Here is a 14,836-nt window from a genome sequence, read left to right on the forward strand (position 1 = left end):
ATAGCAGTAAAAATCACAGGTAAGTCACAAATACTCAAATAATGCCCAACTTTACATATTCTCTCCAACTTGACAAATTGCCCAACTTCACATATACCAGTAATTTCCAACATATTCAATTGAAATACCACAAATTCATACCTTGTATATACATTTGAAATGCCACAATTTTGCCCAGCAAAATGCATGAAAGCCACAAATTCTTACCTTTTATATATATGACCTGTCATATTTAAATTCGAGAAACAAATGGAATAGTCCAACGTACTTAGTATTTGATCAAAATTGAAGAAATTTTAGCGAAGAACCATAATATTATACATATGAGAGTAAATTACATTGCATTCATACCACAGAAATATAAAAACAAGGACAACTTGTATTGTGCTCAAATGTACATCACAAGTTTATGGTTAATTGTACATCACATTGAATTAAACTATTCCATTTGATCCCCTTCAAAATGGGATTGTGGACAGGAAGAACCAGACTCATTGAGATGCCTCGGACAATGCTTGATTAGTACAAGACTTCGAATGTCTTTTGGGCTGAAGCCGTCAACACCGCGTGCCACTCCCTCAATCATCTATACCTCCACAAGCTCCTCAAGAAAACTGCATATGAGCTTGTAATCGGTAAAAAACCCAACGTATCCTACTTTCGTGTCTTTGGTTGCAAATGCTTCATTCTTAGCAAAAGGCCTAGATCTTCTAAGTTTGCATCTAAAGTAGATGAAGGCTTCTTACTAGGATACAAGGCAAACGCACGTGCCTACCAGGTCTTGAGAAAAACCACTGGTATTATTGAAGTCTCAAGGGACGTGACGTGTAATAAAACTAATAGCTTTCAAGTAGAGCAAGTTGAAGTGAATGATGCAAGAATTGGAACTTCATAGGAGGATATAGCAACAAGGCCGTTGGAGATGTAAGACAAGAACAAGACATTCGACAAGAACCCTCAATCCAAGACGATCCCGTTTAAGTTGGTGATGGTGGTGGCAATAAAGACCTTGGGTATGGGATTGATCCCGTGGGCGCAAGTGAGTAAGAATCGGCTCTGGCCCCCACGGTGCACTATCCTCAAATTCACCAAACCGTGCAACGCCATCACATGTGAAAAGGGGTAACGACTCGATCCCGAATTGCAAGTTTTTGTGAAAATTACTCCTTTGTTTCATCTTTGGAACCAGTGAAAGTGGAAGACGCAATTGGAGACCCAGATTGGGTAATAGCCATGCAAGAAGAGCTCAATAACTTCAAGAGGAATGAAGTATTGTCACTTGTGTAGAGGCCCAAGCAAAATGTCATCGGGACCAAGTGGGTTTTCCGGAACAAGCAAGATGAGCATGGAGTCGTCACAAGAAACAAAGCCTGGTTAATGGCCCAAGGTTTCACTCAAGTCGAAGGACTTGACTTCGGTAAAACCTTTGCGCCGGTTGCTCGCCTTAAGTCCATTTGAATTCAATTAGTTTATGCCACTAACCATGATTTCAAGTTGTATCAAATGGACATCAAGAGTGCCTTCTTGAATGGACCAATCTCCGAATTAGTGTATGTGGAGCAACCACCGGGATTCGAGGATCCGAAGTACCCCGACCATGTCTACAAACTCAACAAGGCTCTATATGGGCTCAAGCAAGCTCTAAGGGCATGGTATGAGTGCCTTCGCGATTTCTTAGTCCAAAATGGCTTTGAAATCGGGAAGGCCGACACTACTCTCTTCACTAAGAAATTGAAAAGTGATTTATTTGTGTGCCAATTTATGTCGATGACATAATATTTGGTTGGACTAACGTTTTCTTTAATGAAGAGTTTAGTAGAAAGGCCAAGAGGTTTGAGATGTCTATGATGGGGGAGTTAAAGTTCTTTCTTGGACTACAAGTGAGACAACTCAAGGAATGCACATTCATATCGCAAGCCAAGTATTTGAAGGACGTTCTTAAGAAGTTTGATATCGATGGCACCAAACCCATCAAGAACCGATGCCGATAAATGGGCATCTCGACCTTGACATAAATGGTAAGTGTGTGGATATGAAGGTATATCGTTATATCATTGGTTCACTCCTTTACCTTTGTGCATCTACGCCCGATATCATGCTTAGTGTATGCATGTGTGCTAGATTTCAAGCCTCTCCTAAGGAGTGTCATTTGATGGCCGTTAAAAGAATCCTAGGATATCTAGTTAATACTCCAAACCTAGGGCTTTGGTACCGTAAAGGGTGTAGTTTTGAGCTAGTGGGCTGTTCCGATTCAGATTATGCCGGGTGTAAGGTTGATAGAAAAAATGCCTTAGGAACTTGTCAATTCCTTGGGCGGTCTATAGTCTCATGGTCATCCAAGAAACAAAATTTCATAGCCTTATCCACCGCCGAAGCAGAATACATTGCTGCTGGTGCGTGTTGTGCCCAACTCCTATGGATGAAACAAACCCTTCAAGACTTTGGATATACCATGACTAGGATCCCTCTCCTTTATGACAATGATAGTGCTATTAAAATAGCAAACAATCCGGTCCAACACTCGAGAACTAAAGATATCAATATCCGACACCATTTCTTGAGGGACCACGAAACCAAAGGAGACATTTCCCTAACCCATGTGAGAACCGAACACCAACTAGCTGACATTTTCACCAAGCCCTTAGATCAGAAAAGGTTTTGAGTTGAGAAATGAACTAAATATATTGGATTCTCGCAACGTTGCATGAAAATCAAATAAGCTTCTCAATAGCTAAAGCCAATTTCTTGCATGAGTTAAAATAACATGAGTCTTCGTATTTTTAGATGTCAATTCTTCTATAGAATTGGTCTTAAATACCAGGAGAAAGACTCAAACATTCCCCAATACAAAACTTCAAAGTCAACACCTCTCGTCGAGTCTCGCTTCAGCTTCTTGCAATGTTTTGTGAAAAACATTGTGAAAATCTTGTGTGATTTGCGAAAACTTGTTTTCTAGATTGCGGAAAGGTTGATGTTTGGTTGAGGACCATTGTTATGTAATGTTGATTGTACTGGTCCTCAAACAAAGTCAACACCTCTCGTCGAGTCTCGCTTCAGCTTCTTGAAATGTGCCTAGTCTGCTTAGGCCGGACTGTCCGCCCACCGCCGGACGGTCCGACTAAAGCCCTCGGCCTGCCTGTTCTCAGGCGGCCGGACGGTCCGGCCCCCAGGGTATATAAATACCCTGAGAGGCCGACTCCAAGTCAGTTTCTCCCCTCAATCTCTCTCTCCCTCAAACACTAGCTTCCTCTCAACCCCCTGAGGTGATCTCACGATTCCATCGTCGAAACTCCGTCGGGCTCCATGTTTCTCCTTCCATTGGAAGTGAGGAATACATCCTTGCGATAAGGATCGACGACTCTCAACCCAAGGTATTGTATCGATCTGTTCTTCGATTTTCTACGTTCTTTTACCTCGATCTCTCAATCTGAGGACGTAGGAAACATTCCAACCATATAGGGTCATTCTACTAGGTGTCTGTTTAGCCTATCTATTGCGAAACTCAAAATGCATTGGTCGATTATTTTTCCCTGCTAAGGACCAGACGATCCGGTGTTCTTGATCGGATGGTCCGGCCAGGGGACTCGGCCTGGCCGAGAGCCCTGACCGGATTGTCCGGCCCCTGTCAAGTTCTAGGCCTATGCATACCTTGGCTCTATCTTACACTCAAATATTCATACCTTTCTTTGATTCCTTGTTTCCTTGTTTGTGTAAAATCATCATGACTCGTGGAGGGAGCGGCAGCAATGTGCTAGAGAAAGGTAGTCGACTATCTTAAAAACATGGCAAGAGCAAGGATAGATCGTGGCAAGGCTCCGGAGCAGCAATTAGCAAACAATTCAAATTATCGGTTCTACACTCAAGTCCAAGTTGATTGGTATAACTCCGTGTTTCTTGGGAGGAAGAAGTCCTCTATCATGGAAATGAAGTGGATTGACTAGGACATCATGAAAAAGCAATCCAGTCAAGAGGCAAAGATAGCTGTTAATCTTTGCCATCAAAAGAATCTTGATGCTTTGATGAGCTTGGAGCATAACTGGAGTGAGGAGCTCACTGGACAGTTCTATGCAAGAGCTTATTTTGAGGACAGTGATGATGGCTCAGAAGAGAAGGTCAAACGGTTGATGGAGGGACTTGAATATTCCATCACCATCTCACAGTTTGCCTCTGTTCTTGGGCTTGATGCTTCTAATCTCTCAAAGATCGACCTTCACCTTCAGCCCGCTCTCTCTCCAAAAACCATCCGAAAGCTCTATGTGGATGATAGTAACAAGCTAACCTTGGGAACTGTCAAGGGACTTCTCCCTCACTTTGACTTGCTACTAAAGATGATCAAGACCACCATCTCTCCCAAGAGTGGCGATAAGTTAGCCCTCACAGCTCGCTATGCTGCCTTGCTTTGGAGCATGCGCACCTATGCGCCACCTTTCAGCGTAATGAAGTATATCTGGAATGAGATTCAGGCAATTGTACTAGATCCTTCCAAGGGTGTAGCTTATGCTCCGTTCCAGCACATAATGATTCATAGGGTGACCAGCTTCTACTTTGAAGGGGAGTATGTGCATTATCCGTATCGTCCTCAGATCCCTCAAGGGCCCAAGATTTTTGGATCAAAGGGACGCCTAGTTGGTTCTCCTCTTAGCCACCTCACACCTCTTCTCCATCCTCGCCCATCACGAAGGCGCTCTGAGTGATCTTCGGCATTTGCAAGAAAAATGTCGTCAAGATCAAGTCCAATGAGCACAAGATCAATCAGATTTTGCGCGATGCCAGCCATGAAATCCCCCAAGAATCTGAAGATGAAGACTATATCGATCTTTTCAAGGCTTATGAGGCGGATTTGGCGGCAAGGGCAGCTGGTGCTTCCTCCTCTCGCACTCCTCAAGACAGCGATGAGGATACCGAGGAAGATGACGACGATGAGAACAACGATGCTGATGATGATGATGTGAGTGATCCTCTCATTCCACCCTACAATGCTTCCTTTTTGGTGCCTTGATGCCAAAGGCGGAAAAGTTGTAGGGAATTGAGAGGGGTCACCATCTTTTTCCTTGCTGACAGACAGTGTCGGCCGGACTGTCCGCCCTGGAGCCGGACAGTCTAGCCTCCCCCTCTCCAGAACAACACCATACTATCAGACCTTGTTTAATTTTGTTTAAGTGTTCTTGCTGGGTTGTAATGACTGTTAAGTGTTAGCTCGCCTTAATTTCCTTCCATGTATGCCTGAATGATTGTTGAACCTTTAAGTGTTTATTTGTGGATTAGACTAAATCATTATCTACATGCTTGTTTGTATTGATGGCATTTGCCTAGGGGGAGCTAGGATTTATTATTCTCTGCTATTATTGTTGTTTCGGCATGATTTGATTGGTATTGTCATCAATCACCAAAAAGGGAGAGATTGAAAGAGCATCTAGCCCCTAAAGCGGGTTTTGGATGATTAATGACAATCCTAGTCAAAGCATGTGTGTGCTAATCTTTGGTGAATGCAGAGAAGTCAAGCGAAGTTTAACTCACGCTCCAATGCGAAAGTTTCAAGATAAACTAGAAGTAATACAAAAGCGTTTTTATTTTTCGCTTTGAGTCTTAGGAAAATTCGTACTATTAAGAGGGGTCACCTAGTCAACACATGCATCCATGAGTGCTTAAGTGAGTGTTAGAGGCTAGGAAAGAAAATTCCAGAGAACCTAGACCGGACAGTCCGGCCCCAGGCAGCAGCCAGAACCCAAGTGTGGCCCGGATGGTCCGGCCCCTGGGCCCGGACAGTCCGGCCCATGTAACTTTATCCAATGGTTAGCTGACGTTTGACAGCACTATATAATCCACCTTGGGATTCTAGCCGTTGGAGAGGCTTTCAGTTCAAACTGTAGGGTTCCTAGGGTTGTTCTAGCCCTCTCCAAGCCTCCCCCACCAATCCCAACACCTCCTATAGTGATTAAAGTGAGAATCTAGCCTAGGTTGTGTTGAGAGGGATTAAGAGTGACATTGAGTGTTCTTGAGCATTCAAGTGAGTGATTGAGTGATCTTGAGCGACCAAGTGGATGCATGTGGAGACGTCGATGCCTGTTACTCTTGGAGTCTGCACTCCTAGATGGATAGGCGTTGCCTGCAAGCCTCCAAGCTTTCTAGCTCGCCTAGGATCGAGTTTATAAAGGTTGGCACCTAAGCTTCGCAAGGAAAAAGGCAAGTTATTTAGTGGATTCTTGTGCTTCTTCTTACAAGGTTGTCGGCTAGAGCGAATTGCATCTTAGGGCTAGGCAAGGGGTTGATCTTGACCTTGGTGATCGATCAAGGGTTTGATAGTGCCTAAGGGTGAATTCGGAGACTCGTGTTGATTTTGTGTGAAGAAGCCAAGAGAGGAAAAGGATCGAGAGAGATCCCGCTTAGTGGAGCGCCTCAACGGAGTAGGATGTCTCGTGTCCATATTTGTGCTTTCCTTGGTTCCCTGTTGTTCCTATGTTCTTTCTGAGTTCATTTTCCACACACATACACTACATGTTCGCAGGAACTTCACCAAGAAAGGACTGAAAAGTCCCTCCTTTCACTGACCGGACAGTTCGGTCTTCATATCCGGACAGTCTGGCTAGAGCTCTCGATTTAACCTGAGGGCCCCAACCGGACGGTCCGGCCCCTGAGCCCGGACGGTCCGGCTGTAGGCTATCTTCCTGGGACTTCAATCATGACCAAGCCATCGCTCTCCCTCCTACTCCCCTAGACTCCTAGCCTTAGCTTGGTTGCCCCACACACCTGATGCTCCTATGCAGATCTGCCACAGGGTGGCATGAAGCGTTAGATGTAGAGGGCGAAGAGGGAGAGGAGGGGAGCCCAGAGATGGAAAAGCAGAGGGAAGAGGGCAGTGACTGCCACATTACCACAAAACTACTACATGCCTACAATCACTGTTACTATTGCAGGATTAGAGAGGAGAAATTATTACTACCTTCTAACAAGATCCCTAGGAAGAACTAAAACTTGGATCGCATCTATATTTCTCCACGAAACCTCATATCATTCTTTCCCATGAACTTTTCTCTGCTTCACAATTGCAGATACAAGCCATGGTACTGGAATCTGTAAATTAGATAATTAGACTTGAGAAATGTACATGAAAGCAAAGCTTTTACCTCACTCAATAAGGGCTTTATTCCTACTGCTGACGACGTAGAGAAGGTCTTCGAAGTTCTCTCAGCAATCTTGGGAAGTATGTATTGATCTGGAGACATATACAAGAAAATAAGTCTGGACATTCCATATCTATTGCTAGAATATGTTACTCCCTTCCTATTGCATAAACTACTAAAGCCGATCATAATAGTTGAGGATTTCATAAATACCAGTTTTCTCTAGGCTCCAATCAAAATATTCGTCACATACTTGTTGAAGTTGTGGGCAAAAAAAAGGATGATGTCCACGTACCCTAAGGAGATACAAGAAATAAATCATCGGCACAAAACCATTTAGTAACTGTCTATTATCATTTCCCCATGAATCACCCAAAACAGACAAGACAAAAAAAAAAGGCGAGCACATACTGAAAACAAAGCATCATTTCAACCATTGGGAACCAGGCTATCTGAGATAAATAAACCATATAGTGAAGTAGTTTTCCACGAACTTTTTTACCTCTGCACAACTTCCGAATCAGGCGAGTGACATTTTGGCTCCAGATATGCATTTATTACATCACAAAATTAACCATCAGAGTCTTGGGTCATCCCAACCTCGGTAAAACAAGGGCAGTGCATAAATGAAGATTTCTAATCCTGTCCATGACATGTTTTGAACAGAGCTAACTACTTAAATAATTTTAGCAAAAACCACATCTGATTATTTTTTTACCAATGGAACTTGCTTTGGGGCACATGTCATCCACTTTGTTTCCAATATTCCTTCCCCTACATTTTCTTGTTAGAAAGTCTTGGGCACAAATCGTACAGAGTAATTGATGGCACTTATAGAATACCATGACCTCCTATCCCAGAAGAAAGGAAGAGATGCCCGTGGAAGAGATCATATCGACTAAGAGATACAATTAATCCCACTAATGGTCCCTGTGCCACAATCAATTCGAACAAAAACACCAAGTATGAAATGATGTCCTGTTGGACAACACAAAGATGTGATATGAACAATGTCAACCGAAAAGTAGAGGATTTCATATCTTTCATGCACATCTAGAGTAAAAATCTACAGCTTGTTAGCAAAGCGCCTCCCATATGGTGTTCCTGTGAGCTGGCATTTCTTCCTCATCGCCTCATGAATGTCAGGCACCTAACAAATTTTCACAGTAGAAGTTTTTAGGGAAACCACTTTAGGATTATAATCTGTACCATATTAAAAATTAGGCAAAATAGAAACTTTCACATATTTTCACAGGATAGACATTAAGAAGATCGAGGTAACTGAATGCTCACCAGCAGCATGGTGGCGTTGAGCGCATAGTGGATGGAAGCGGGGTCGCCGCTGTAGTCGATGGCGAGGTGCGCCAGCTCCATGACTGGGGCCGGCGACCACATCACCATCCTACCTGCCTCAGCCGCATCGCAGCCCTGCACAAGAACATTCCTTGCGCCTCTCCAAGTCACTCCTTCATTACTAGGGAAAAAAATGACAATTCATGCATATCTAATTGTACTAACAATGTGTGCATGCACTTACAGACACCTATTAATCAGCAAGAAGGTTTCAGCACGTATAGGTCTGGGTCATCCTCAAATTCTGTGAAAGATGCATATAAATCACTTTATTTTCACTTCAACATTGGTGAGCAAGTGAGGTCCAGCTCACAGTTAGATATGTAGTGAGAAATGAAAATTATTGTTATCAAATATAGATTAAACTACCTGGTACAAACAGTATTAGGAAAGGTATACATCAACATGAAAAACATTAACATAGTGCACGCAGAAATGATCATTATATCTAACCTGGATTATCAATCCATGGGACCTTCCATTTTCCCTTGTAGTTAGGGGATACACCTTTCATATACATCCTACTGTTACATGCTTTTACCATAGAGAAGACATAATTGTGCAAATCTAGACAATAATATGGCTTTGGCTGCCAATTAAGTATTATATTTGAATAAGGGGCTCCTGACAGTACCTTGCAAGTATTATAAATATCTATTGTTAAGTCAAGGAACCAAACTTTCTACCAACCAGAGCAAAGGTCAAAACTGGTGATTTAGGAAAACAAAAAAGGAAGTTAAGGATACAATTGAGAAGAATATGAAGCCCAGGTGAGACCAGCTATGTTCTTCCATGGCAATATCAAAGCCCATATAAATGAAGCTGAAAACTGAATTCAGGAATTTTTTATTAAGAGCAAAGAGAATTTTTTTTGTATTACTCAAATAAAGCTACTGTGCTTACACGAATGTTTCCGCTAGAGATGACAGTAAGTGAAAGAAGGCAGAAATGAAGTGCGGCGAGTTGTTTGAGAGATTGGGAATATGTATAGTGCTTCATAACCTGAGAAAAAAAAATAGCAAGTATGATCACAAAAAATCTAGCGGTGGAGCAAACATGCTTTCCATATAATACACTGAATTGCAATGTTGCATATTGTACATACCATCCCTATGAATAGTATAGAAACAATTCTTGACAAGCCAAGTCCTTATGCTAACATAAACCTAGAATTGATACAAAACTTTTTAAGGAAAAAATACAGAAAAGGGATAGGTGAAGTACTGAAGTGTCCTTACCAGAAGCAAGGGAAAAGAACAAAAAGGCAGTACTCCATGTTTTGAAGACTGAAACAGTTAAACAACCCAACAAGCTTAGCACTGGCAACATAAATTAATCATGACAAAGTTTGTCAACTGAAAACAAGTAGCATGACATGACTTACTTGTCAATATCCAGTCCAGCATATTTAAATGGGTACAGAGTGGTTAAAGTTTCACAAGATCTAATAGTAAAATCATTCACAGTAAAACAAGCAACGGGTAAATGGGTATATAATAGTACATAAATGTTGCAGTTAGCACTATTTGAAAGAAAAAATGATGCAATTTACACAAAGCTACTATAAGGAGGAGCCAAAGGACTGATAACACAACTGACATTAAAAACCATAAGAAGGATTTTAACAAGTATTCAAAACAAACAGTTCAAAACATGATTACAAGGAGAAAAGGAATAGTAGAATTCATATTCTACCATGTTTTCTTTGCTGCTATTATCTAAGAGAACTTTTCTTGTGAAATTATTTAAAAGGAGAAAGATTATGAATCATTTTATGAAGATATGATTCAATGCACACAGATCAATACTAAGTACTGAGTCTTTCATGTTTTGCAAACAGAGTTTTCAACGTAGAACCTAGGAATAGGACATAAGAGCAGAGATAAATCCAACTCCAACACCTTTAATCAGACATATGGAATGGTTACATAAGCCAACTGATTGACAATGACTTAAAAACTACTGGATCAGTGCCAACTAGTAATGGAGAATATATTGCTGTCCATAAAATTTCATCCCTGAATTAGAGTAGATAATTATTTTTGGCATTGACTGTATAAAACTAAATTGAGCTTGCTAGAGCATTGAATCAACATGCTAATATGATGAAAATGTTGAATATTCATGTAATGCCCAACAGTTATTATGTACACTACTGCGCTCTTAGATAGCTTACAAATATTTACAACATTATTCTTACCAATTCAAGTAAAATAGTTCTGTTATGGAATATATGATGTTAATTAGCTTGCGTATACAACAGAACTAATCTTATAAGGAAGGCAATGACAATGTCAAATGTCCTTTAGATTTACTTCAGAATTTTGAGCTGTGGTGTACCTGATGACATTGAGCCAACAATGGTCTCAAGGAACTAGAAAACCATCATAAAGAAATTCTCCCCAGCTGTTGTTTCACTTCTGATTGATGACATTGTCCTGAAGAAATGAATAGATAAAAGAAAGAAATGCATATGTTCAATGACCTTTCCACAAGTGTAATCGAAAGAGGCAGATCTGTAAAGAGAAATCGCCATCTGCACTCGCTAGATAAGAAGATACACAAGTTAGTCATGTATACAAGAAACTACTCACAACCATTGCATGCACTCGAGAAGTAAAAACAAACTGCATCGTTTGAAACAAATTCTCCAAAACTAGAGCGTACAAGTTAACATCAATGCCTAGCTCCTGCACAGAATAATTTCAGGAGTTGCATCATTAGTACAGATTCCCAACATCCACATGGCCACTCATCTTCCCACATCTTTTGACATGCCACATTTAAAACAAGGAACATCTTTAAATGAAAATAGATTGTCAAAGAACAACACTATCAATGTACCTAAAAATGAATAACAATGGGTGCATTAAATAGTTTCAGTATGTTACATGAAATATCCAGTAACTTTATCACCACAAACAGGTAGTAATGATTGGTTTCCAAGTTCAACAGAAACACTACCAAAACTATGGTGGGGAGCCACTAGGAAACAAAACAATGTTAAGATTTTAGCACATTCTTTATCAATTACCTGCACGAGGATTTATTCTCCAGGAAGGTTGAATCTTTCCTGATAAAATTTGCTTTCAGGTTAATTAATATTCGTTGAGCAACCAGGTTACCAATTAAAATTCAATTACATTAACCACCATTTTTCACTCTAGCAGTGGGGCACCATGCATAGTATCAGCACTACTAAGAAATGAAGATGACGCATGTCTTTTACGAATGAGAAAAAATAATTTTAAAACCTCTTCAAGCAACAGAGACAACCTTTGATTTATTGACTTCTTACATCCTCATTAAAATTTTCTTTTTGTAATATCCTAATGCGACAGTACAGTGATATGTGCTTCTTGTATCTGGACCTACTGATGTACTATTAGTTGGAAGTCAGGGCTAAGAATACTTTAAGTCTCCTTGTTAGTTAGGCACGCTTCCTTATAGATGTATTACATGTTTTAGGATTAGGATAGGTTCCCCTGATATAGAGTTTTTCTCTTATTGGTAAAGCCAATAAATACAATCCTAAAAAGCAAACATCTATGCGATTTCTTTCATAAAAGATTAAGGCATCCCATGCAAAGTTCTCGGTTCCCAGTCTATGTCTATATAATATCCTAATCTACTTATAACCAATCAACCATGCAAGGCAGTAGTATCCTGATATGAACCATAAATATACATGTCAAAGAATGAGATATGTGGAAACAGAAAACACCTGGAATATTGACAACACAGTGAAAGGATCGGTTGCAGATATAAGCACACTGAACATGAGATACTCAACAATGGAAGTTTGTACATTAGAAATGCGAGCCCACCAAGATAGCTGCAGTATGATAGAGGTTGACTAGTAAGATAACATACTTCAAACAAAATTAGAACAAAAGGGATTTTGAAATTCTTACACAAGACACAAGAACTCTTGTTAAAACAGAAGCAATGAAGGTCCCAAGGAAGGTAAAAGTTACAGTGGCCCCAAAATTTGCAAAGAATGGTTTCTGTAAAAAACAAATTATTTCAAGGAAAGAAGTTTAGATAATTTAAATTATTGCCATCATGAGGTACTTTCCGAGGATAAGTTGAATCCTGATTGGGTACATTGAAGTTAAGGAATCCATACTCGACATTATGAAGTAGCATTTAAGAGATGAAGTAAATAATCAAAGTAGATAACAGCATAAGGAATTATGAGTTCTGAATTAGAAAAGTAAAAGGATATAATATTATAGGAGGCAATAAGAACAAGAAGAAAAAATCGTCATTGAAGTTAAACCACATCCTGCACATTGAAGAATAACATACTCACATCATGCATAAGATCCTGATAACTACAAACCTAGTATTGGTCTCTGTATTTGAAATATTAGCAAGCCCACCGACAACTAGACCTGTGACAGAATCATTGAAGTTCCATAGTTAAAAGAATGTCCACAGTGTGCATCAGCAAAATGAAGTTGATATTATGAATCCGGTATAAAGGAAATCATATGATAACTAAGAATATACAAAATAATTAGAAACTCAATTTATTTTCATGTTGAAATTTTTACTCATGTAGCTGCGCTGGATTTGCAACAGTACACCTTATATGCAAGCAAAACATGGACTGTAGTTCACCTTGATCAAAGGATAACTACTCCTAATCAAGACATATAAATCAAGCATGTATCCACAAAATTGATTTATTATTAAGAACTTCTGGTTTTGTTCATATTTTATTTATGATTCTAATATTGACTTTCTTGAGAGTAACATAAACGCAAGAGAAATAAGAAATTCCAACAAACTTCCATTTAAATCCATTTCTCAGACATGAAACCTGCATGGGTCATAGAAATGCATGACAGGTATATGCAACATCGCTACTTCTCCATACCATTGGGGAACAAGGTAAAACAGAAAGAATGGAACTAGTTCCTACCCACAAATGAACTATCTAAAAAATCAACCAAAAATATTCTTACAACACCATGTCCTTAAATATATGTGTTGTTGTTGTTGTTGTTATACAGAAGCATGTGAGAAAAATTACTAGCAAATGTGCCAATCGAAACCTAATCAGTCAATAAAACAGACATTGCGTTTCCATCGTCCCCTGTACTCTAGGTTTGATATCATCTAGGTTTCCATACACCGTCATCGTCATCATCGCATGACTCAGGTTGATTTAAGATATAAAAAAAGAAAATACACGCCATCGTGTGCTATTTTTATTACACATCGTAAAGCCATTAAAGTAATAGTTGGTTCAATGTTGCTAATAGAAGATAGGAAATGTCAATATGTGAGGATGTTCCTAATGAAAAAAGCTTGAATAGGTAAGATGGATCCTTTCTCTGCACTCTATTCTTCTCATAATATAGAGAACATATGATTCGATATAAATAATGTTATTTAATGCATTTCAATAAATTAATATTTCAATGGAATTCTTGAATATTAGAAGCTGGATTTGTAGGATAGATCTCTTTTGGAATAGAGTCATGGCCCTCGAAAATGCAGGTGAAAGATTACTTGACAGGCTTGGTTTATATTATCAATGTACACTAGGAAATATGAAATAGCAGACCTCTGGTTTAACTTCATCAAGATCTTCAATATATTCCTCATCCCAGTCTTTTGGCTGCAAGAAAAGACAATTACAACAGAAGCTTTTGCTGAAATTTCTCAGGACAGCATTTCTTTGAGTTCAGCAATATGTAGGTTTAGTGGCATAAAAATGGTACCATAGATTGCATTTGGCAGTAATTTCAATCTTGATCTCCAGGTTACTGATATGTAAAATAAATCAACAGTCCAGGCTAAGTATTAGGTTCCATGCAAGTCAATCTGCCAGCACCTCAAACGAGGGAATATATTGATCAATAATATTAACTCCCATCACAGGAAAGAACACTTGATAGACATGATATTCATGGAGGAAAAAATAGTGACTACTTAAACCCAAAAGACAATCGTTTGAGTTATGAATCACCCATGGGGAATTATCTTAATTACTGTTTCACAATAATGTTCTCTATATTGTCTTTCCTTTGCAGCATGTGTTCTCTCATGTGTTTGTTGATGCATTTAAAATTGCAAAAGACGAATGCAGCAGAAGCACAAATTCATGCTCGATGTCCAAAATAACAGATGCAAAATCAACTGTACTGTACCTGAAAAATGAGTATCCTAAGAAGATTCTCGTGTGAATGGTGATCTCGGCTAATGTACAGCAGCTCCTTCCCTATTGCCTCCAACATACACTTCACTAAATCATCTTGAGCTTGCAGAACTTCAATTTGGGAATCTTTGACCTGCCTTGAGTATTATTCACTACACCAAATGCAGTGAAATTAGAGAACCATATTTTG

At 39.6% G+C, this 14,836-nt stretch overlaps 2 long non-coding RNA genes across 31 annotated transcripts in view; both read right to left on the reverse strand.

Moving 5' to 3' along the window:
• Positions 1 to 357: 357 nt before the first annotated feature.
• On the reverse strand, positions 358 to 7,852 carry LOC107304068. 2 transcript variants are annotated; one of them, XR_001550067.1, is made up of 4 exons: positions 7,624 to 7,852; positions 7,335 to 7,417; positions 7,125 to 7,213; positions 358 to 614 (listed from the first exon to the last, which is right to left on the reverse strand). It is a non-coding gene; the product is annotated as an uncharacterized LOC107304068 (long non-coding RNA). The 2 variants fall into 2 exon arrangements; XR_001550066.1 differs by having other exon boundaries at positions 7,335 to 7,852.
• A 167-nt stretch (positions 7,853 to 8,019) lies between these two features.
• The window catches only part of LOC102711248, a 34,544-nt gene continuing 27,727 nt past the window's right edge, over positions 8,020 to 14,836 (reverse strand). For 14 of the 29 annotated variants that reach the window (XR_005811630.1, XR_005811629.1, XR_005811625.1 and 11 more), the window contains 13 exons: positions 14,639 to 14,798; positions 14,210 to 14,312; positions 14,053 to 14,106; positions 12,389 to 12,871; positions 12,199 to 12,309; positions 10,815 to 10,912; positions 9,713 to 9,918; positions 9,580 to 9,640; positions 9,378 to 9,476; positions 9,221 to 9,303; positions 8,928 to 9,128; positions 8,415 to 8,718; positions 8,020 to 8,271 (listed from right to left, as the gene is read on the reverse strand). This is a non-coding gene — a long non-coding RNA (uncharacterized LOC102711248). Of the gene's footprint in view, positions 8,272 to 8,414; positions 8,719 to 8,927; positions 9,129 to 9,220; positions 9,304 to 9,377; positions 9,477 to 9,579; positions 9,641 to 9,712; positions 9,919 to 10,814; positions 10,913 to 12,198; positions 12,310 to 12,388; positions 12,872 to 14,052; positions 14,135 to 14,209; positions 14,313 to 14,638; positions 14,799 to 14,836 lie in introns of all 29 variants that reach the window. The other 15 variants (XR_005811637.1, XR_005811634.1, XR_005811628.1 and 12 more) reach the window with 15 other exon arrangements.

This window comes from Oryza brachyantha, chromosome 4 (assembly GCF_000231095.2).
Source record: "Oryza brachyantha chromosome 4, ObraRS2, whole genome shotgun sequence".
In the NCBI taxonomy this organism is placed as follows: domain Eukaryota; kingdom Viridiplantae; phylum Streptophyta; class Magnoliopsida; order Poales; family Poaceae; genus Oryza; species Oryza brachyantha.